The sequence below is a fragment of the Pongo pygmaeus genome, chromosome 6, assembly GCF_028885625.2.
Source record: "Pongo pygmaeus isolate AG05252 chromosome 6, NHGRI_mPonPyg2-v2.0_pri, whole genome shotgun sequence".
Classification (NCBI taxonomy): Eukaryota; Metazoa; Chordata; class Mammalia; order Primates; family Hominidae; genus Pongo; species Pongo pygmaeus.
Window position 1 is genome coordinate 31,836,490 of NC_072379.2, and position 24,802 is coordinate 31,861,291.

The following is a 24,802-nucleotide window of genomic DNA, read 5'->3' on the forward strand; positions in this document are numbered from 1 at the left end:
CTAGAAGTGGATTTCAGTCAGGCTTTGCAACATGGATGTGACACTAGTGTTGGCAGGATCTATGTTGGAAAGAGGAGGAGAAACTAGCAAGAAATGGGAAGAGGAATCATTCCAGACTTAAGCCTTCTTTCATTTACACACAATAGGCATTATATTTTTTAAATCTCCAGACTCAGATTTGTTTTTAACATTGGGAAGAGAATTTTCTTTTATATATTAATTTCTTTTCTTTATTTTTCCTTTGAATTATTGATTCTATTCATTTTGTTTAGCTTTCTCCTTTGGGAAGACGAACTACTCAACATTCAGGTTGTGCAAACTTTACTCCCCCTCTAATATCTTTCTCTGTCATCATTTTCATTCATTCGCTCCATGTTCTGATATTACTTCCCAGTTTCTTCCTTACATCAACAATATGACAATCTGCAGTGTCAATAACTATTCTCTCTTTCCAACAAACACTTTAATTTGGGTCTTGTGATTTTGGTTTTCATGGAATCTCTTCTTGTCTCAGCTCAAAGTTTTTTTTTGTAAGCATATAAAACAAATGTATGTTAAATTTTTCTTCTGTTTCCTGCAGCAAATTTATTTCAGAGAAAGTTTTTCTTTTAAGTCCTTAAATATCGTTCCACTTCTCTTGGGTGGTGGATCTTTTGCTGTTGGCCTGTTCTGTGGTAACTTGACCCTGCCCTACCAGTGATTGGGGTCTATTGCTCTGGACCTGGGCTGAGATGCAGACAGGAGGAAGCCCCGCTTATTCACAGGCCTCAGTGCATGAAGACAAACGAAGGGGAAACCTTTGTTCCTGTGGAATAAGCCTGTGTGAGAAGTCAAACAATGAAATGGGAGACCCGTGAGAGGAGTGTGTGATTAGGAGCCCATGAGACAGAAACCAGATGAAAAAGCATCAGAGGTGGAGGCAGGGCCTGGAGAGCTCTCCTGAGCCAAAGAGTCTATCAACAGTGACTTTTTACAGAGGGCTGGCAGGCTTGGCATGAACAGGAAGGAAGTGATTAGGAATACCAGTCCGGTCTAGACATGCATACAGATCATTAGGCTTATTTATTCTGCCATGAAGAGAAATTCTTTCAGGCCACACTTTTTTTTTTTTTTTTTTTTTTTTAACAGTCATCATATATTGAGTCTCCTTAGCTCCCTCACAGACCAGCAGGTGTGGCTGAGGCCCTGGCAAGTAGTGACCAAATGTCAAAGGATCTTTCAAGCCCTGCAGACAGGCCCACTCAGGTTTAAGCCAGGAAGGGGATAACTCACTACAGCAGTACTGCAGTTCAGCGGGACAGGAAGGCAGAAGAACATGTCATCCAGGCTCCAACCATGTCGAAGAACTCATTCAGTAGAGCCCAACCACCAACCACTCCCACCCCACCTCTTATTCCCAAGATGTGAAAGGGCAAAGGTGTGCTTGATCCTGATGAGATTCCCTGGGTTCTTTCCCCCATTTGCCTCTCATTTCTGCCTTCCACCCCTTGTGTTCGTTCAGCTCCAATAATCAAAACATGGGTCTCTCTTTATACCCACTACCTAGTATTCAGATCACTTCAGTTCTTTCCCTTTTAAGGAATTCCAAAATTTTAAGAACATTTGCTACCTTTATATTAATGGCACAGTTTTTATGACACTGGTTTGCAGGCCAAAAAACAGCCCAAAGTGCTGAGGGATAGACCCCTTTGGAAGTCCATGTGACTGCGTCTCTAGTGGGGGCTGAGGTCAGGAGCTGTGGGGTCAGTCAAGGCTCCTCTGACTTTCTGACTTCACCACTTTGGCTCAGGGAGCAAAACACATGTTGTCCATTAATGGTGTTTTTAAAATCTGGTCCAACTGGTGATTTATTTAGTGAAATATCCTCCAACTTTTGGTATATGTTGACTATTATCTTTAGTTTCCAATACTGATACAGACTTTTCCCTATTTGATTTCATGAGTGTGTAAATGAAAACTGGATGACACCTTTTACTTTTATTTCCTAGAATTTGAAAATATTTTTATTAAAAATTTTATTTTAATGAAAACAAAGAAAAATCTGCTTTGATTTTTTTTAAAAATGTCTGTTTTTCACAGAACTCTCAGTGCTTCATATTACTATATTACAAACCATTTGAAGGCAAGTGTTGAATCTTGGACAACTGACATGTAATGGAAAGACTTCTGCTCATTAAATTAGGAGCACCGATTCTAATCTCTGTTCAAAGGCTCTTAATCTCCTGAGTTAAAGAGTAAAAGGAATGGTATAAAGAGGTGAAATTTTATCTTCTAAGTTTTTCTATCAGACTGGCTGTGAAAACAACAAAAAGTTGGAAAAGATATGTGAAAGTTATAAACTGTTTTATTTTTATTAAGCCTCAAGAAGAAAGAATAACCATTGGACAAAATTCAACATTCTTTCATGATAAAAATTCTCACCAAAATAAATATAGAAGTTACCTCAACACAATAAAGGCCATATATGAGAAGCCCAGAGCTAACATCCTACTCAGTGACGAAAAATTGAAAGCCTTTCTTCTGAGATGTGAAAAAAGCAAGGATGCCCACTCTCATTCCTTCTGTTTGACATAGTATTGGAAGTCCTAGCCAGAGCAATTAAGCAAGAGAGAATAATAGAAGGCATCCAAACTGTAAAGAAAGAGGTGAAATTGTCATTGTTTGCTGATGACATGATCTCATATATAGAAAATTCTACAGAGTCCACCCAAAAACACCATTAGAACTAATAAATGAATGCAGTCAAATTACAGGATACATAATCAACACACAAATATCAGGACACTAACAATGAACAATCAAAAAACTTAAGATGGGCAAGATGGCTGAATAGGAAGAGCTCCAATCTGCAGCTCCCAGTGAGATCAATGAAGAAGGTGGATGATTTCTGCATTTCCAAATGAGATACCTGGCTCATCTCATTGGGACTGGTTAGACAGTGGGTGCAATCCACAGAGGGTGAACGGAAGCAGTGTGGGGCATCGCTTCACCCGGGAAGTGCAAGGGGTCAGGGAACTCCCTCCCCTAGCCATGGGAAGCCATGAGAGACTGTGCCATGAGGGATGGTACACTCTGGCCCAGATGCTATGCTTTTCCCATGGTCTTCACAATCCGCAGACCAGGAGATTCCCTCGGGTGCCTACACCACCAGGACCCTGGGTTTCAAGCACAAAACTGGGTGGCCGTTTGGGCAGACACTGAGCTAGCTGCAGGAGTTTTTTTCATACCCCAGTGGCACCTGGAACACCAGTGAGACAGAACCATTCATTCCCCTGGAAAGGGGGCTGAAGCCAGGGAGCCAAGTGGTCTAGCTCAGTGGATCCCAACCCCACAGAGCCCAGCAAGCTAAGATCCACTGGCTTGAAATTCTCGCTGCCAGCACAACAGTCTGAAGTTGACCTGGGATGCTTGAGCTTGGTGTGGGGAGAGGCGTCTGCCATTACTGAGGCATGAGTAGGTGGTTTTCCCCTCATAGTGTAAACAAAGCCACAGGGAAGTTCGAACTGAGTGGAGCCCACTGCAGCGCCACAAAGTCACTGTAGCCACACTGCCTTTCTAGATTCCTACTTTCTGGGCAGGGCATCTCTAAAAGAAAGGCAGCAGTCCCAGTCAGGGGCTAATAGATAAAACTCCCAACTCCCTGGGACAGAGCATCTGGGGGAAGGGGTGGCTGTGGGCATAGCTTCAGCAGACTTAAACTTTCCTGCCTGCTGGCTCTGAAGAGAGCAGTGGATCTCCCAGCATAGCACTTGAGCCCTGCTAAGGGACAGACTGCCTTCTCAAGTGGGTCCCTGACCCATGTAACTCCTGACTGGTAGACACTTCCAAACAGGGGGACACCTCATACAGGAGAGCTCTGGCTGGCATCTAGTGGGTGCCCCTCTGGGATGAGGCTTACAGAGGAAGGAACAGGCAGCATTCTTTGCTGTTTTGCAGCCTCCACTGGTGATACCCCAGCAAACAGGGTCTGGAGTGGACCTCCAGCAAACTCCAGCAGACCTGCAGCAGAGGGACCTGACTGTTAGAAGGAAAACTAACAAACAAAAAGGAATAGCAACAATATCAACAAAAAGAACATCCACACAAAAACCCCATCTGAAGGTGACCAACATCAAAGACCAAAGGCAGATACATCCATGAAGATGAGGAAAAACCATCGCTAAAAGGCTGAAAATTCCAAAAACCAGAATGCCTCTTCTCCTCCAAAGGATCACAACTCCTCACCAGCAAGGGAATAAAACTGGACAGAGAATGAGTTTGATGAATTGACAGAAGTAGGCTTCAGAATGTGGGTAATAACAAACTCCTCCAAGCTAAAGGAGCATGTTCTAACCCAATGCAAGGAAGCTAAGAACCTTGAAAAAGGGTTAGACGAATTGCTAACTAGAATAACCAGTTTAGAGAAGAACATAAATGACCTGATGGAGCTGAAAAACGCAGCACAAGAACTTTGTGAAGCATATGCAAGTATCAATAGTCGAATCGATCAAGTAGAAGAAAGGATATCAGAGATTGAAGATCAATTTCATGAAATAAAGTGTGAAGACAAGATTAGAGAAAAAAGAATGAAAATGAACAAACAAAGCCTCCAAGAAATATGGGACTATGTGAAAAGACCAAACCTACATTTGATTGGTGTACCTGAAAGTGACAGGGAGAATGGAACCAAGTGGGAAAACACTATTCAGGATATTATCCAGTGAACTTCCCCAACCTAGCAAGACAGGACAACATTCAAATTCAGGCAATACAGAGAACACCAAAAAGATACTCCTCGAGAAGAGAAACCCCAAGACACATAATTGTCAGATTCACCAAGGTTGAAATGAGGGAAAAAATGTTAAGAGCAACCAGAGAGAAAGGTCGGGTTACCCATAAAGGGAAGCCCATCAGACTAACAGCAGATCTCTCTGCAGAAACCCTACAAGCCACAAGAGAGTGGGAGCCAATATTCAACATTTTTAAATAAAAGAATTTTCAACCCAGAATTTCATATCCAGACAAACTAAGCTTCATAAGTGAAGGAGAAATAAAATCTTTTACAGACAAGCAAATGCTGAGGGATTTTGTCACCACCAGGCCTGCCTTACAAGAGCTCCTGAAGGAAGCACTAAATATGGAAAGGAAAAATCAGTACCAGCCACTGCAAAAATATACCAAATTATAAAGACCATTGACACTATGAAGAAACCGCATCAACTAACAGGTAAAATAACCAGCTAACATCATAATGACAGGATCAAATTCACACTTAACAATAATAACCTTAAATGTAAATGGGCTAAATGGCCCAATTAAAAGACACAGACTGGCAAATTGGATAAAGAGTCAAGACCCATCAGTGTGCTGTATTCAGGAGACCCATCTCACGTGCAAAGACACAGACACACATAGGCTCAAAATAAAGGGATGGAGGAATATTTACCAAGCAAATGGAAAGCAAAAAAAAAAACAAAAACAAAAACAAAAAAAAGCAGGGGTTGCAATCCTAGTCTCTGATAAAATAGACTTTAAACCAACAAAGATGAAAAAAGACAAAGAAGGGCATTACATAATGGTAAAAAGATCAATGCAACAAGAAGAGCTAACTATCCTAAATATATATGCACCCAACACAGGAGCACCCAGCTTCATAAAGCAAATCCTTAGAGACCTACAAAGAGACTGAGACTCCCACATAATAATAGTGGGAGACTTTAACACCCCACTGTCAATATTAGACAGATCAATGACACAGAAAATTAACAAGGATATTCAGGACTTGAACTCAGCTCTGGACCAAGTGGACCTAATAGACATCTCAGAATGCTCCACCCCAAAACAATAGAAAATAAATTATTCTCAGCATCATATCACACTTATTCTAAAATTGACCACATAACTGGAAGTAAAGCACTCCTTAGCAAATGCAAAAGAACAAAAATCATAACAAAGAGTCTCTCAGACCACAGTGCAATCAAATTAGAACTCAGGATTAAGAAACTCACTCAAGGCCAGGTGCAGTGGCTCACGCCTGTAATCCCAGCACTTTGGGAGGCCGAGGCGGGAGGATCATGAGATCAGGAGATCGAGACCATCCTGGCTAACATGGTGAAACCCCATCTCTACTAAAAATACAAAAAATTAGCCTGGCATGGTGGTGGGTGCCTGTAGTCCCAGCTACTTGGGAGGCTGAGGCAGGAGAATGGTGTGAACCCAGGAGGTAGAACTTGCAGTGAGCCAAGATCATGCCTCATGCCACTGCACTCCAGCATGGGCAACAAAACGAGACTCCATCTCAAAAAAAAAAAAGAAGAAAAAAAAAAGAAACTCACTGAAAACCACACAACTACATAGAAACTGAACAACCTGCTCCTGAATGACTACTAGGTAAATAACAAAATTAAGGCAGAAATAAGTAAGTTCTTTGAAACCAATGAGAACAAAGACACAATGTACCAGAATCTCTAGGACACAGCTAAAGCAGTGTTTAGAGGGAAATTTATAGCACTAGATGCCCACAGGAGAAAGCAGAAAAGATCTAAAATCGACACCTTAACATCACAATTGAAAGAACTAGAGGAGCAAGAGCAAACACATTCAAAAGCTAGCAGAAAACAAGAAATAACTAAGATCAGAGCAGAACTGAAGGAGATAGAGACGCAAAAAACCCTTCAAAAAATAAGTGAATCCAGGAGCTGGTGTTTTGAAAAGATGGACACAATAGATAGACTACTAGCCAGACTAATAAAGGAAAAAAAGAAAGAAGAATCAAATAGACACAATAAAAAATGATAAAGGGGATATCACCACTGATCCCACAAGAATACAGACTACCAACAGAGAATACTATAAACACCTCTACACAAATAAACTAGAAAATCTAGAAGAAATTGATAAATTCCTGGACACATACCCCCTCCCAAGACTAAACCAGGAAGAAGTTGAATCCCTGAATAGACCAAGAACAAGTTCTGAAATTGAGGCAGTAATTAATAGCCTACCAATCAAAAAAATCCCAGTACCAGATGGATTCACAGCTGAATTCTACCAGAGGTACAAAGAGGAGCTGGTACCATTCCTTCTGAAAGTATTCCAAACAATAGAAAAAGAGGGACTCCTCCCTAGCTCATGAGGCCAGCATCATTCTGATACCAACAGCAGAGACACAACAAAAAAAGAAAATTTTAGGCCACTATCCCTGATGAACACCAATGTGAAAATCTTCAATAAAATACTGGCAAACCAAATCCAGCAGCACATCAAAAACTTACCCACCACAATCAAGTGAGCTTCATCCCTGGGATGCAAGGCTGGTTCAACATACGCAAATCAATAACCATAATCTATCATACAAAAAGAACCAATGACAAAAACCACATGGTAATCCCAATAGATGCAGAAAAGGCATTCAATAAAATTTAACAGCCCTTCATGCTAAAAACTCTCAATAAACTAGGTGTTGATGGAACATATCTTCAAACAATAAGAGTTATTTATGACAAACCCACGGCCAATATCGTACTGAATGGGCAAAAGCTGGAAGCATTCCCTTTGAAAACCGGCACAAGACAAGGATGCCCTCTCTCACCACTCCTATTCAACATAGTATTGGAAGTTCTGGCCAGGGCAATCAGGCAAGACAAAGAAATAAAGGTTATTCAAATAGGAAGAGAGAAAGTCAGACTGTCTCTGTTTGCAGATGACATAATTGTATATTTAGAAACCCCATCATCTCAGCCCAAAATTCCCTTAAGCTTATTAGCAACTTCAGCAAAGTCTCAGGATACAAAATCAATGTGCAAAAATCACAAGCATTCCTATACACCAATAATAGACAAAGAGACAACCAAATCATGAGTGAACTCCCATTCACAATTGCTACAAAGAGAATAAAATACCTGGGAATACAACTCACAATGGATGTGACACACCTCTTCAAGGAGAACTACAAACCACTGTTCAAGAAAATAAGAGAACAAACAAAGGGAAAAACATTCCACACTCATGGATAGGAAGAATCATTATCATGGAAAAGGCCATACTGCCTGAGTAATTTATAAATTCAATGCTATTCCCATCAAGCTACCATTGACTGTCTTCACAGAATTAGGAAAAACTACTTTAAATTTCATATGGAACCAAAAAAGAGCCTGTATATCCAAGACAATCCTAAGCAAAAAGAACAAAGCTGGAGGCATCATGCTATCTGACTTCAAACTACACTACAAGACTACAGTAACCAAAACAGCATGGTATTGGTGCCAAAACAGATATACAGAACAATGGAACAGAACAGAGGCTGCAGGAATAATGTCACACATATGCAACCATCTGATCTTCGACAAACCTGACAAAAACAAGAAATGGGGAAAGGATTCCCTATTTAATAAATGCTGTTGCAGAAACTGGCTAGCCATATGCAGAAAGCTGAAACTGGACCCCTTCATTACACTTTATACAAAAATTAACTCAAGATGGATTAAAGACTAAAACCATAAAAACCCTAGAAGAAAATCTAGGCAATACCATTCAGGACATAGGCACAGGTAAACACTGCATGACTAAAACACCAAAAACAATGGCAACAAAAGCCAAAATTGACAAATGAGATCTAATGAAACTAAAGAGCTTCTGCACAGCAAAAGAAACTATCATCAGAGTGAACAGGCAACCTATGGAATGGGAGAAAATTTTTGCAATCTATCCATCTGACAAAGGGCTAATATCCAGAATCTACGAGGAACTTAAAAAAATTTACAAGAAAAAAACAAATAGCACCAATCAAAAAATGGGCAAAGGATATGAACAGATACTTCTCAAAAGAAGACATTTATTCGGACAACAAACACTTGAAAAAAGCTCATTCATCACTGGTCATTAGAGAAATGCAAATCAAAACCGCAATGAGATATCATCTTACACCAGTTAGAATGGCGATCATTAAAAAATCGGGAAACAACAGATGCTGGAGAAGATGTGGAGAAATAGGAACACTTTTACACTGTTGGTGGGAGTGTCAATTAGTTCAACCATTGTGGAAGACAGTGTGGTGATTCCTCAAGGATCTAGAACCAGAAATACAATTTGACCCAGCAATCCCATTACTGGGTATATACCCAAAGGATTATAAACCATTCTACTATAAAGACACATGCATACATATGTTTACTGCAGCACTGTTCACAATAGCAAAGACTTGGAACTAACCCAAATGCCCATCGATGATAGACTGGATAAAGAAAATGTGGCACATACACACCATGAAATACTAAGCAGCCATAAAAAAGGATGAGTTCATGTCCTTTGCAGGGACACGGATGAAGCTGGAAACCATCATTCTCAGCAAACTAACACAGGAACAGAAAACCAAACACTGCATGTTCTCACTCATAAGTGGGAGCAGAACAATGAGAACACATGAACACAGGGAGGGGAACATCACACACTGGGGCCTGTCAGGGGGTGGGGAGCTAGGGGAGGGACAGCATTAGGAGAAAGACCTAATGTAGATGATGGGTTGATGAGTGCAGCAAACCACCATGGCACGTGTATACCTATGTAACAAACCTGCACATTCTGCACATGTATCCCAGAACTTAAAGTACAATAAAAAAGAATTAAGACAACAACCCCACTAACAATAGCTACAAAAAATACACTTAGGAATAAACTTAACCAAGAAGTGAAAAACCTGTATGCCGAAAACTAAAAAATGTTGATAAAAGAAATTGAAAAAGACACAAATAAATGGGAAAATGGCCTGTGTTCATGAATTGGAAGGATTAATATTGTTTAAATGTTCATACTATCCAAAGGAATCTATCTACATATTCAATGTAATCTCTATCAAAATTCCAATGGCAATATCTTAAAAATATTCTAAAATTCATATAAAACCAGAAAAACTCCAAATAGCTAAGTCAATCATGAGCAAAAAGAACAAAAGCTGGAGGTATCACACTACCAGATTTCAAACTATACTACAAAGCTATAGTAATTAAAAGAGCATGGTACCAGCAAAAAACAAACAAAACAAAAAAAAACCACACTGATCAATGGAGCAGAGTAGAGAACCCACACGTGTACAATCAGTTGATTTCTTACAGAGGTGTCAAGGATATACAATGGGGAAAGGATAGCATCTTCAATAAATGCTGTTGGGAAAACCAGATTTTTTCAGGCAGAAGAATAAAACTGGACCCATGTCTCACACCATATATACAAATTAATTCAAAATGGATTAACGACTTAAACATAAGACCAGAAACTATAAAACTACTGGTAGAAAACATAGGGGAAAAACTATACCACATTAGGCTGGGCAACAAGTTTTTTGGATTTGATCCCAAGAAATGCCAGCAACAAAAGCAAAAATAGACAAATGGGATAATATCAAACCAAAACACTTCTGCACAGCAAAGGAAACAATTAGCATTATATAGAGATAACCTATGGATTGAGAGAAAAGTCATACATCTGATAAGGGGTTAATACCCAAAATATATAAGGAGCTCAAACAATAGCATGAAAACAAGAAACCCGATTTTAAAAATACTGTCTCACACCTGCCAGAATTACTTTTATAAAAAGACAAAAAAAAAAAAAAGTGTCAGCAAGAATGTGGAGAGAAGGGAATCCTTGTTTACCATTGGTGGGAATGTAAATTAGTACAGCCATTATGGAAAACTATATGAAGGTTCCCCAAAAAACTAAAAATAGAACTAGTATATGATCCATATTTCCACTTCTAAGTATTTACCCAAAAGGTTTGAAATCAGTTTGTTTAAGAGATATCTGTCTGCACGGCCATGTTTATTGCAGCGCTATTCACGATAGCCAAGTTATGGAATGAGCCTATGAGTACATCATCAACAAGTGAATATCTGGTCTGTATACACAGCAGAATACTAGAAAACCTTAAAAGAGAAGAAAATTCTGTCATGTGTAACAGCATGGATGGAACTGGAGAACACTACACCAAGTGAAATAAGCCAGGCACAGAAGGACAAATACTGCGTGTTCTCACTTATATGTGGAATCTAAAACAACTCATAGAAGCAGAGAGTATATTAGTGGTTACAGAAACTGCAGGGTGGGAAGAATGGGGAGATGATGGTCCAAGGGTACTAAATCTGTTAGACAGGAAGAATGTGATTCTTTTAGTTCTATTGCACAATGTAATGAATATAGTTAATAATAGAGTACTGTACATTTCAAATTGCTAAAAGAGCAAATTTCAAATGTTCTTACCATAAAAACTGTTAAGTATTTGAGGTGCTGGATATGTTAAATAGCTTGATTTAATGATTCCACATTTTATTCAAAATCATAACATTCTATATCCCTTACATTTACCTAGGCTTCCCTTGGTATCCACAGGGAATTGTTTCCAGGACCCTCCATGGATCCCCAATCCCATGGATGCTCAAGTTCTTTATATGAAATGGCAGAAGTAGTAGCATATAACCTACACACATCCTCTTGTATACTTTAAGTCATCTCCAGACTACTTTTAATACTTAATACAATGTGAATGCTATAAAAACAGTTGTAATAGTGCATTTTTATTTGTATTATTTTTATTGTTGTATTGCTATTTTTAATTTTTTTCCAAATTTTTTGACCTGTGATTGGTTGAATCTTGGGTGTAGAACACACAGATACTGAGGGCAGACTCAGCAATTATAAACTGTCAATTTACAATCTACAAAAAGGAAAAGAAGAAAAAGACCATAACCTAGCCTAGTGGTTTTCAAAGTTTGTTTTAAGAAAATCAGGGATGGGAGGAGTTTATGTATTTACTATACTACACTTTTATCTTTATTTTAGACTGTACTTATACAAAAAGCCTCAGGCTGGTCCCTCAGGAGGTATCTGCAAGAAGGCATTGCTGTCATAGGAGATGATAGTTCCATGCCTGTTATTGTCCCTGAAGGCCTTCCAGTGGGACAAGATATGGAGGGGAAAGACAGTGATATTGATGATCTTGACCCTGTGTAGGCCTAAGCAAATGCGTGTGTTTGTGTCTTAGTTTATAACAAAATTTTTTAAAGTAACAAAAAAAAACCCAAAAAACTTTAAATAGAAAAAAGCTTATAAAGAATATAAAGAAAGAAAAAATTTTTATATAGCTGTACCATATGCTTTAAACTAAGTGTTATTACAAAAGAGCCAATAAGTTAAAAATAATAAAAATGTAAAAGTTAAAAAATTACAGTAAGCTAAGGTTAATTTATTATTGAAGAAAGAAAAACATTTGTTATAAATGTAGCATAGTCTAAGTTTACTATTTATAAAGTCTATCATGGCCCAGATCTTCACATTCACTCACTACTCACCCACTGACACCCAGAGCAACTTCCCCTGCTGCAAGCTGCATTTATGGGACGTGCCCTGTAAGTGTACCATTTTTTAATCCTTTATATCTTATTTTTACTGTACTTTTTAATGTTTGGATGCACAAATCCTTAGCATTGTGTTACAACTGACTACAGTATTCAGTTCAGTAACATGCTGCATAGGTTTGTGGTCTAGGAGCAACAGGCTATACTACCATGGTGTGTAGAAGGCTGTATCATCTTGTGTAAGTGCAGCCTATGATGTTCACACAATGACAAAATCACCAAACAATTAGTTTCTTAGAACGCATTCCTTTGGTTAAGCAACACATGACTGTATTACTATGTTATTTGTCTTTTCCACTCTTATTTTCTCATGAGTGATTGAGGGGGGTTTGCAAAGCCTGCATTATGTATGACATCACAACAGATTGAATGCAAAAGCAGATAAAAGAATCCAGTTTTCTATTAAGCTAGACATTAAAGAGATTTGCAAAGGCCAGGGGCAGTGGATAACACCTGTAATTCCAGCACTTTGGGAGGCCGAGGCAGGCGGATCACGAGGTCAGGAGTTCGAGACCAGCCTGACCAACATAGTGAAACCCCATCTCCACTAAAAATATAAAAATTAGCCAGGCACGGTGGCGCACGCCTGTAATCCCAGCTACTCAGGAGGCTGAGGCAGGAGAATCGCTTGAACCTGGGAGGCGAAGGTGGCAGTGAGCCAAGACCGCGCCATTGCACTCCAGCCTGGGGACAGAGCAAGACTCCGTCTCAAAAAAAAAAAAAAAGGAGATTTGCAAAACTGTGAAACAATGCTACCCTTCTCACTAAATTTTTTGTTTAAAAAATGTAGTTTTGTAAAAAAAATTTATTTTAATATCTAATGGGTGTATTATTGATATTATTTAAATGAATTAATAAATAATTGTTTTAAGTTATCAGTTTTAATTTTGAATATAGAAAATATCAATACCTACAACCCACATAAGGAAAGACTCTTTGGGGTCTCCAGTTATTTTTAGGAGTATGAAGGAGTTCTGAGACCAAAAGTTTTGAGGACTGCTGACCAAGGCTAAAAGGTTTAGAATTAACCAAATCTTAGATAGTTATGCAGCTCCCAACTCTGAGATTCTAAAAGATCAATGGTCAATACTTGCCCATTTTAAAAAAACTATTATTCATCAGGCATTATTGATTCAAAACTAATTGTTTATAATAACTAAGAGGGATGTGTTTTTCAGATTATTCTGAGGTTCTCTATACATTTTTTTAAATTACTATGTTATTACTTCCCCCAATAGTTATTACGTATCAAGAAATTATATTAAGCATTTTAAATATGTAAACTCATTTTCTCTTCATAACAACCAGATTAAGTAGGCAGCACAGATTTCCCTATTGTATATGGGAGAGAGCTAAGAATTAGTATGCTAAAGTGACTTGCTAAAGGTCATCTTGCTGATAAATGGTGGAACAGGGATTGCTTCTAACTAAAGTTTAGTCAATTTCAGTACCAGGGTCTATTTCCACCATCTTATCTTATTGTCTTTCAAGCTAGTATTATTGACTTTTAATGCCATTCATTATTCATGATGTATTTTAATTTCTTATGTATGGTCATCATTTGCCTTTAGACCAATACCGTACACAAATGCTGACGGAACTGAATGTCCTAGCATCATGTTTGACCATGGAAGCATGGGTCCAGCTATTGGCATTTAATCATTCATTCATTCATTTGCTTATTCCATAAATATGTATTGAGTGCTACAATCTACCAGATGCTGATCTGTTTTATTCAAACAGAGCAGACAATAAGCTCCACTTGCTTAGAGAGCTTACATTCTCATCAGGTAAGATAAATAATAAATACTACACAAAAGATAATAAATATACAAATCATATGGGGTGCTGGAAGTTATAAATTCTGAGGAATTCACAGAGCAGGCTAAAGGGAACTATTTTCGTGTGCAGGCAGGGCATGGCGGGGTCAACAACAGGGAGCCCGTGGGTTGAGTGTCGTGAGTGAGGAGGAGAACAGGAGGAGACGAAGTCAGAATCACAGGGAAGCAGTGAACCTGCTGCCTCACACCCATAGGAAGAAAGGCCTTGAGCAAAAGGAGTAGGATTTGTAGATGGCGGATGACATGGTATCACTTACATTTTGTAAGGATCACCTGGCTTCCCTGTTGAGAATACTGTGGACAAAGGTGGCAATTTAGGAGACAGTTTAGGGAGTTAACGCTAAAATCCAGGGGAGACATGATGATTTGGCTTGCAGCAGGATTTAAATTCAGGGCCAGGGGTTTTATTTCACAAGTGGTGAGAAGGAAAGTAGTGAGAAGTGGTTGGATTCTGGATACATTTGAGAGGTAGAAGCTGTGAAACCAAGTTTCACCAAGGGACAACTCTAGGTATCATAGAGCAATTGATTATTACTAAAGTCATCCTTGTATCGTGTCATCTACCCTAAAATGAAAGTGAAATGACTACTTTCTATTTATATTGTTTTATTTCTAGAATGCTTTGCTTAGAATCTCTTAAGAGTTGCAGGTATGAAAACTCTAGGAGCTGGTTAATAGCTGTCAATGAGTCATTACTACATTATTCATGGATTAAAATGAATATGTGGCTTAGGGTGATTGAACTCGACTTAAATGACTACCAACAAGTGATTGACAAATGATTTAGGAGAGTTCAGTCTGATAAAACGTTTTCCTAAGACTTTAAATTGACTTCTCAGCAATTTTTGCAGCTACTCAAATCCAAGTAAAATTGTTAGCCCTGTCTAGAGAAAGGTCAATTGCTCAAGGTCAAAGGCAAGTAAATACATAATTTAATTGTTCTTGTTTGCTCTGAGTTTTTTAAAAGGACAGCCTGATATTGATTTGGATTAATTTAATGAGCATGTTCATTTTAAGAGAGAACTAATAGTGTTAAAAGACAAGATTAAAATCCCAGGAAGTTAAACCACCAGGGTTTAATTCTTACACCATTCTTTACCTTCAACACATTATTTAACCTCTGTTTTGGTTTCTTCTTCTGAGAAGCAGAAATAATCATAATAATAACTATGCCTTACAGGTTTTGAAGTTAAGCGAGCTTATGCCTGTACCAAACAAACAATGCACATTGTAAGTGCACAATAAATGCTATTGTTATTAGAAGGCTACACAGAAAATGTCAAAGAAAACATCTTCATTGATGCCTAGTATAACACTAGTTCAGTAATGGATCAATTACTTCTAATCTCAATCACTATGAGGGCCATAAGGCAAAGGATTTATGGTTTATAGCTAAGCAACCCAGGAGTATTTTGTGTAAAGCAAGAAAAGCAACACTGTGATACTTACAATTCATTTATTGATATCTGAAAAATTTCCCATCACTAAGAGTATTCCATTCATATATTGGAGAAATAGCACCATTTCAATCATAACTACAGTAAATGTCAAGACAGATATTCCTTCCATAGGAAAAAAAAATCTATGAAACTTAGATAATAGAAAAAAATAGAGGAAAATCTTCCAAAAGCTACATAATTTTCTAATTCATTCTTTTCTATCTAGTTCCACATTTGCCTTCTCTTGAAAAATACTTTTCCTTCACACCCTTGTCAGTTCAATATTTCTAGAGAAAATACATCTTTACAAAGCAAAAGCAGATTCCTCTTCATATTAAAATTAGTTGTACTTTAAAAAAAGTTTTTATTTTCTGACTGCGTAAATAATGTTCACCAGAAACAACAGAGAAAACTCTTAATGAGACCACATATTACATATGTTTGAAAATCAGAAATAGCCTGGAATTTCCTTAGTATGTATTTATGACTGTCTATGTTTCTGCCATAAATACACAGATATAATAAGTTATAGACTTTATGCTGACATATTTATATGTAACATGCCATTGTGTACATGGCAATATTATTGAAATTATCCTTGAAAAATAAAAAAGTAAACCAACTAAACAACAACAGCAAAAGGGATGTTAGGAACGATAAACATGCTTACATGGGACCAAAGACAATTGCAGCGCAGTAAAACCTTGATCAGGAAAGAAAGCACATTTCTCCTGAGCAGCTCCATGAATGTACAACACAGTGGTAGTATCTTCTTTCAATTACTGCTGGTGCCATGAGCCAAAAGATTCCGAATTTGTTTGAGCAAAGCCACAAAGGAACTGCTGTCAGGAATCAATTTCAGGCTGTGGAGAAAGCCCTCCAAAAGCCAAAGAATTTGGTCTCATGCAGGGTATGGGATTTTGAAGGCATATTTTGTAGTGTGGGAATGAGTTTATCCTGACATGAAGGAAATGGGGAGTAAATGGGAAAGTATTTTTCCTATGAGCTGGCTAAAACTTCAGTAACCTGATGCTTTTATAAATCAATCAGATGCAGCATCCTGTTTCTTCACATGACTGTTTTTCTTAGATGATTAGGCCCCCTTACCAAATGGATTTGAGTTTTAAAACGCAGTAAATGCTAAGTCAACTCGGTTGCAACAACCAGGCTTTTGTGTCTGCCTGAGCTGTTTAGTTAGCCTTGGTCCTTGTTCACTTGTTGAGACCAAATTCTTTTCATTGTGAAAGACCAACAGTTTGGAGAAGAGAAGCTCAAATAGTACTTTCTTTCACCTAGAAGGTTATCCTTTGAAAAAGTCTTATTTCCAAGAGTAATGGCTCCCTCTGGGTGCAGGAAAGCCTACAGTTTTCTGGACTCTCTGGCTTCCTTCAAGTTTGGCAGACAACCTGGTTTACTTTGCGTCTCCAGTACACATAAGAAATGGAGCAAAGAGAATAAAGTGCTTCTGCCAACGCTGCTGCAAACCAAGGCCACTGACCTGCTGGCCTTGGCTCTGTGTCCTCCAGGGGGCGTGACATATGCATTTCAGTGTGAATGATGTGCAATGTTGTACTCTAAAATCCCCAAAATTTATAGCATGTCCCTCTGACAGTTATACAAAAGTGACCTAGTGTGAAAACTGACATTCAGAGTCATCAAAACTTATGATACTAATGATACTAGTGGCTTTATTTTTTCCTCTTTAGAAGTTCTCAGATATTACACATATCCGGAGGAGGATTTGTGGTATTAATGTTTCCCAAAACGTGTTAGACCACAGAGCCCTTCTTCTGTGGAACATTATGAGACTAATGTCCACAAACTATTCTTTGGGAAACACTATTACCAGAATGCATGCACTTAAACACAAATAAATAGCAATGCAAAGATGTTTGTCTACATTACCCTTTCAGCAAGTTAGAGAAAATTTTCAAGTGCATTGGTCAAAGCAAAACATATGACAAAGCATTGAGTTAACAATGTAAAACACTCAGTTAAAATATTTCTATTTCCTTTGGGATCCTCTAGAGAAATTAACAATCCATATGTCTACCAATTTTACTTTCAACTCTTTCTCTAGTATCATAAACTGTTTGTGTCTTTTTGTCCTGACTTAAGATGAAAAATAGAAAATTACTGAATGAGAAAGATTGAGTAGCTTCTCAGGGTGTCTCCACCACACTAAAACCATTAAAATGCAAAGTAAAATATCTGAAATATCTGAAGGGACATCTTCAATGATAACATAAAGGCACAAAGTAAAAATGTCAGTGTAAAAATGAAAATCAGGAATTCAGTGAATATTTATGTGGAGACATGTTCCTCGTCTCGTTATCTTGCATCTATACAGATGTTCTTTAATTTCCATTTAATTCTTGTAAGCTCTTGGAGTATGAATTTATAATCCTGAAGTATTGAATGATTCTTATTTTGTTCTTTCTACTGTTATTCAATTTTTTTCAATAGACATGCATTTTGTATAATTATGTGTAGATTGTATTTCTAAGCACCATTATATAAAATGTAGATTACAACAATTTTCTGTATCTCAATTGGGTACCATATATTTGCAGTTCTCTCATTCCTAAAGAAGTTGGCAGACCAGAAGGTAAACAGCAGCTCTCTGGGTGGTGGGGACATGGCGGAATTTTGAAAATATTGTAACTCCTTTTAAATTTCAGATTTTATACATGTGTTTGTTACTTTTTCAACAGAAAAAATACACATTTTTAGCTTTAAATGTATCACAATCATTTTATGAATGGACTATAAAGTCCAGATTGGTAGGGTGTGAATCTCAACTTCTTCCCTTCCTCTCTGTGTGGTCCTGGGCAAGTCACTTAACCCTCTGTATCTCAGTTTTCACATCTGTAACATGGGGGGAAATAACAGAATCTACTTCCATAGGCTGTTGTGTGGAATAAATGAATCAACACTTTGAAAGGACCTGGAGCAAAGTCAGTAGTCTGAAAATGTTAGCCTTGATGATAATTATTTTTTAACTGCTGAAGTGTTTGTTTTATTGATGAATTTGGAAGTATACCATTGCTAGAAGGACTTTCCCAAAGTAAACACTTTAATCCTGGAGGGGGTTAGTTCCTCAGAAATGTTGTACTGCAGCTTGGAATCTAATTCTGCTTAAATGTGGCTCTTTTGTCCTTGTTTTTCCTATGACTGTGAGGTGCTGGGGGTGTGTCATGACTCCGGTGCCTACTGTGTTGCACCTCGCATTGTGTATGCAATAACGTTTGTTAAATATATGGACCCAGGCATCAGAGAACCCTAGGCGTCTTAATCAATGTTTCAGGGAACAAGGGCCTTGGTCTCTGCCGCAGCAGTTCTGAAACATTTGCACACTGCAGCCACTTTCCGTGAACTGGTGGGACTGCAGCAGTGGCTTCCTCAGTGTTGTTCCCCCGTCCTGCAGCATCAGCATCACCTGGGAACCTGTTTAAAAATGCACATTCTCAGCATGCACCCCAGGCTGACTGAATCAAACACTCTGGGGCTGGGGCCTGGCAATGTGTGTTCAAAACAAGCTCCGCAGATGAGTTTGACCCACATTAAGCCCCAAAGAGTCTGACACAGCAGGTCACTTCAAAGGCCCTGACCAAGCCCTGCTGCCAGGATGGCCACAGTGCCCACCAGAGGGAGGCAAAGGGCAGGGAGCAGAGGCAGGCGGCCACGAGGGAACACCCTGCAGCCCTGGCCAAGGCTGTCCCAAGCCAAGTGCAGATGCAGCCTGCAGATGGGAGGGGATCCCCAGGGTAGAGACCCGATCATGGAAGCCGTCGGGTCAAGCTGGGGACACAGGGCGTGGGTGGACCCAGGGAAGCAGAGCCCTGAATGAAGACTGAAATATTGAAGGGGAACCAAATTAGATGTAGATCTAAGCCCGTAAAGCAAAGCACAGCCTATAAGACACAGTACAATAATGACTGCAGGGTGTGGGACCCGTCAGATTTGCCTGTTTTCTCCTGGGGATCACCCTACCTCCCAGGGATCAACTGGGTTCATAAGCCCAGTTGCAGGACTTGTGTTTCTAATTCTTAACTTGATAGGTAACATCTGAGCTGGGTTTTGAAGTCATGTTCTCTCTCCTGTTCCCTCTTACTGAGTCCTTGGGTGTCCAGCAGTGAGAAGGTTGCAAAGAATACAGTGTTGGACTGTCATCTAAAATTCTGCTTTCTACACCTTAGCAAGTGCCTCCTCTGCAATCCCGGCAATGATGCTTTAGTACCGTCGCGCTTATCAAATGAGGCATGGATGTGAAAGTCCCTTGTAAACTGAACTTTGTCCAAATGGGACCTATATTTCAACCAGGGCTCTGTCTGTGACTCAACTTTGCCTCCCCATGTCCCCAAGATTGGTCCACCAGTTCTTCTGATGGATGCATTTATTTTGTGAAAGGTCATGTGGTTATTAGAACAGAAAATAACAGACTCAATTCCACCTTAGCTTGGTCAGTTACTAGCTCCATGACTCTGGGCAGATACTTACCCTCGTTAGCCTCTAAAATAAAGCAGAGATCATAAAACCTAACAGCGGGATTAAGTGGGAGGATAGGCCTGGCACACAACCACACTTGCTGCCTTTTTTTTCAATGACAAGACAACCGAGGTCAAGAAAGAGCTCAAAGAAGAAGCCAGTGATGAAGTTAAAATTTGTGCCGTTTCCCTGTTCGGAGTCCTACAGTGACTTCCCATCTCACCCAGAGTAAGAGCCAACATCATTAAAATGTCCCTTAAGGCTATTCCCTCAGACAGTTTGGGCTCTGCTATCCCTGGCCCCATCTCCTACTCCCTCCACCGCCAACCTCCAAACCCCCTCAAGGCACTGCAGCTGCACTGGCCTCAACTTTACCCAGCTATCACCCTTGGGGGAGGCCTTCCTTGCTACTTTACCTAAACTTCTCACCCTCCCCAGTATATATACCCTTCCTTTTTGTTCTGTTTTTCTCCTTGCACGTCTTTTTATCTAATGCACAAGTTATTTTACTTATTCGTCTTGTTTATTTTCTCCTCCCTTACTACAAGTTCCATTAGGTTGGGGAATTTTTATCTGTTTTCGTTCCTTTATCCCCAGGGCCCAGAATGTTGCTTGGCATGTAGTAGGCACTTAAAAATTATTTGCTAGATGACTCAAGATGAGAGCTCTGTCAATTATACTATAAAAATAACTAAGATTTATATAGCTGTCTGGATTGACAAGTGCTTTACATGCATTATACTGTTCTATCCACGAGTGGATGTGCCATGATTTTGAACAAGAGTGGGCTAATTCAATGTATATAATTTTCCAAAACAATTCCTATAAATCCTTGGCATTATATTGGTTTTCGACTGGAGGAACATGCTTGAATGTTCAGGGATCGTTTACAAAGGCTTCTGGTGTCTTAACTTTTGCTGCAGAGCAGAACAGGGGTGCTCTGGAATGTCAGTGTGGATCAAGGACACTGCAGTGGGAACTGGAGTTCACGTGACGTGGGCTCCGTCAGCTTAATTCTGAATCCCTAGCTCAGGAACAGCATCAATGCAACATTGCAAATACACTGAAGTGTGAGGAGGCTCAGGGGCAACCACACCTACAATCCTTCATGTAACTCATGAAACTCTACTCACTCTGCTTGACAACAACCATTTAATTTGTTGTTAGAAACTTTAAGTCCTACTTGGCCTGGACACCTATTCCATTCACTCAGAGCCTGTAACATCTCTATGTGAAGGCAGGGCCTGGCCGTTCTGCTGAAAAGCAGTCTTCAGGCAACAAGGATGGATTAGCTTATTTTCCACTAGCAAAAACAGTATTATCTACCGTTTTTGCTTTGAAATACAGAGATTTGTTTAACTGAAATATCCCAAAATATCTGACTAGCTTTAATCTTTAGTATTATAAAAAGACAAAGAAAACAAAGCAAAACAGGCCTCAGGACTCTGAAAACTCTGGCACATGTGACACTAGAAACTCAAAATTCATCACGTGCTGGAAAAGTTGTGCAAGATTCCTAAATTAGGGCTCTCTGGCCAGCGGTTGTTTCCTGAGAAATATTTTCAAAATTTCCATCGCTCATGACTACTGTAAAGTCCCACACTGGGATGGTCATCTGCTGGACACCATAAACGCATTCTGAGCTCTCTCTCGCACCGTATCCAATGCCCAGTTAGCGTTCCCAGGCAGGTCTGAGAAGCCAGCTGCCCCAGTTAAATGCCGTGTGTTTGGGTGCTGCGCACCTCAAGGGCTGCGCTGAGAAGCGTGCGAAGGAATCAGGTTCTGGGTCAGGCCACTGGGTCGCTTTCCTTAGGTCGACATTAAAGAGAATGTGTGTATTTGTGTGTGTGTAAGAAAGACAGCGAGAGAAAGTTTACACTTATTATAGCGCAGCGATCTATTTCCACTGGGAACAGGGTGATCGAGTAGAAGGTTTCAAACTACGTTCCTATCCATTTCTTAGGCCAGGGTGTTTTTGCCCCTTGAGGAGTCTTATCTGTGATCAGGCATGTTTCCCACCAGAGATCCCCAGACGTCCATCTCTGCCTCAGGGTTGGCAGCCATTCCTGTCTGTCCACCACTCTCTGCCTCGTGAATTTCTCAGGAGGAGGAGAAATGGGAGAGACTACTCAGTCTGCACCAAGGCACCACATTGCTAACATCACGTGCTGGGTCACAACCCGAGGATTCACTTTGTCCTGTCTACCCTCCACTAAGCACAGCTGCACTGCGTGACCCCACTGAGTTGTTCGCAGGGTCTCTGGAAGAATGCTCACCCTCACTTGTTCACACCCCAGCCTGAACAAGAGGACCCCAGGATAATCTGTCTGCCCTTCTTATGTTCCGAAATTGTGCCAGGAACCTAATTAGCATGCGGTCCTCATTGGCTATGTTGGCTGCTTACCCTTTTGCTGTCTATCAGTCACAGTTATGAACCCAGGACTTGCGACAAATTCTTTAATTTTTACGTAGCTTTTGATTTATTCATTGTGACACTGTGGAAAATTTGAATAATACAAAAAGGGTAAAAATAAAAGAAAATAAAACACAATCAACTACCTAGCATCATTCTTTATTTGGCTACTTTTCCCAATTGCTTTCTGTATATTTTTTGCACAGTTGAAATAATTTAACATATAGCATATTAAATTTTCTTATTATCCTCATCCCATAAAATGTTTCCAAAGTAAAAAAAAAAAAAAAAAAATTCTCAGGTATTATTTTCATGGCATCATAATATTCCATCAAGAAGTACTTGATAGTTTATTCAATTATTCTCTAACATAGGATATTTAGCTTGTTTCCAGCTGTTTCTGTGCAAATAATAATTAAATTTATATTTAATCTTTGTCTGCCTTTCTGATTACATTATTGTAATATTTTCTTAGAGGAGTTATTAGAGATAGGAGTGAAAACACTTTTTTTTTTGTAGAGACAGCATGTCACTCTGTCGCTCAGACTGGAATGCAGTGGCACCATCATAGCTCACTGAAACCTTGAACTCCTGGGCCCAGAAGATCCTTCCACCTCAGCCTCCTGAGTAGCTAGGACTACAGGTGTGTATCACCACATCTGGCTAATTTTTAAAACTTTTTTGTAGAGATGAGGTCTCAGTATGTTGCCCAGGCTGGTCTCGAGCTCCTGGGATTGCTCCTCAAGCAATCTTCCCACTTTGGCCTCCCAAAATTCAGGAATTACAGGTATGAGCTACCATGCTGAGGAAAACCACTTTGGGACCCTTTTACTCTGTGAAAGCCATTGTGATGGGCACTGGCTTCATGGAGTAAAAGGGTCCTAAAGTGGTTAGGTAAAGATTCTCAGCCTCTTGGATACTATGTTCTAGCTAACTAGAAACTCTGTAAGTTTAAAAATATGTATCTTTAGTGCAGGAGTCTTGCTTAGTGCACTGTGCCAGTTTTATTCAACACACATTTTTGAGGACCTCCTTTGTGCCAGGCAAGGTGTTAAGAGGCCAGCAAAGAGAGAGGCAGTTCGGCTAGGTGTGGTGGCTCACTCTTGTAATCCCAACACTTTGGGAGGCTGAGGCGGGTGCACCACCTGAGGTCAGTAGTTCAAGACCAGCCTGGCCAACATGGTAAAACCCCTGGTCGCTACTAAAAATACAAAAATTAGCTGGGTGTGCGCCCGTAATCCCAGCTACTGCCGAGGCTGAGGCAGGGGAATTGCTTGAACCTGGGAGGCAGAGGTTGCAGTGAGCCGAGATCGTGCCACTGCACTCCAGCCTAGATGACAGAGCAAGACCTCGTCTCAGGAAAAAAAAAAAAAAAAAAAAAGAGAGAGAGAGAGGCATTTCACGACCTTGGCATTTATCCTCTAGCAGAGGGAGGTGCCAAAGGGATCTCACAAATGCAAGCAAGCTTCCTTGAGAAATATGATGCTGAATTGCTGAATTGCTGCATGGCGTCAAGGGACTTTATGATGGACCGAACTAACTTAGAGAGGTCGGGGCAGTGAGGATTGAATCGGGATTTGAAGGAGGCAGAGGATGTGTTGCCTTGCAGCAGATTTGAGGGAAGTTGCAGAGATGGGGATGCAAAAACTCTGGCCAAAGACTGTGCGGTGAGTATGAGGACAGGACGGGAGGTCACTGTACAGGGCATGAAGTGAGGCAGGGGACACAGCAAACATAGGGCCTGGTGAGAGTTCTGAATTTAATGCACACATTGAGGGTGGGAGCAGGGTGGGGGGAAGTGCATAACTTCCACCAAGGACATTATGATAGGCAAATCAGGCACAAGACTCTGCCTGCAATTAAACCATTGCCTCTCAGCTCCAAACCACCCCTCCGCACTCCGCAGTAGTGATTTTCTGGCAATGTCACTGCCAACTCAATTTCTCCTTTGCGGATTGGTCCCTCTTCGCTTCTGCCACTGGGACACTGGACCAGGCACTGGGAGACGGGAGGAGAGCCGAGGGGACTAGGGGCTGTGGCTCCCTGTCCTTCCTGGTGGGGTCCCTCCTTCCTGGTGGGGTCCCTCCGCAAGGACATTTCGACCCGGCAGCAGCAGTTGGTCATCCTCTTCCAGCAGTTCTGGAAGCAGCGCCTCTATGTCCCCTGAGACGTCTGGGGCCCGCCCTGGGCCTTCAAACCCGAGCGCTCCAGGCAGAGAGAAGCAGACGTGCCGCA